This window comes from Nicotiana attenuata, chromosome 6 (genome assembly GCF_001879085.1).
Source record: "Nicotiana attenuata strain UT chromosome 6, NIATTr2, whole genome shotgun sequence".
NCBI classification, from domain to species: domain Eukaryota; kingdom Viridiplantae; phylum Streptophyta; class Magnoliopsida; order Solanales; family Solanaceae; genus Nicotiana; species Nicotiana attenuata.
Genome location: NC_031994.1, coordinates 92,833,230 through 92,834,124, shown reverse-complemented (window position 1 = coordinate 92,834,124; position 895 = coordinate 92,833,230).

Here is an 895-nt window from a genome sequence, read left to right as displayed (position 1 = left end):
CGGTCTTGTAGATTTATTGAAAATCAGACCAAGGAAGGATGTCATCGAGGCACTGATACCATTTTGGGACCCGACCCGTAATGTATTCCGGTTTTCAGATTTTGAACTCACACCCACGTTGGAAGAAATTGCCGGATATGCCGGTCTCAACGGGAACTTCCGCGGTAGATACCCTTTGGCCCCGCGACCGATAACTCTTCATAGGTTTTTGGACTTGTTGAACATCAGTCGGGATATTCAGGACCCTCATCTGGCCGAAGGATGTTGTACACTACATTTCCTATATCACCGGTATGGTAACCCCAAAGGTTTTGAGGAACCCAATACAGGACTAACACATGCTGGAAATAAGGACAAATGGGAAGCCCGACGGGGATTAGCCTTCATGGTGGCCTTTATGGGAGTGGTAGTTTGTCCTAGAAAAGATGGTCACATAGACCTTGGCCTAGTAGGAATGCTGGATGTTGCTATGAAAAAACCTACTAGCACAGTGGTTCCCCTGATTGTAGCAGAAATATACCGAGCCCTGACCAAATGTCGAGAAGGGGAGAAATTCTTTCAAGGTTGCAATTTGCTTTTGCAGTTATGGATACAGGAACATCTTTGTCACCGCACAGGATATATGAACTACGGCTTAACCGGGTTGAGTTGTATTGTAGAGTTCGAGACCCGAGTTACAGGTATTGAGTTCCCGGAGGGTACTGAGGCCTGGTCGTCATGTTTAAGATCCCTCACTGCAGATAAAATTGATTGGGCTTATGGATGGCTTCCCACTACTGAAGCTATATACACATCAGCAGAGGTCCCCTATATTCTTTTGATGGGTATGCGAAGCATTCAGCCTTATGCTCCTTACCGAGTTTTACGACAATTTGGAAGATTCCAGACGTGCATG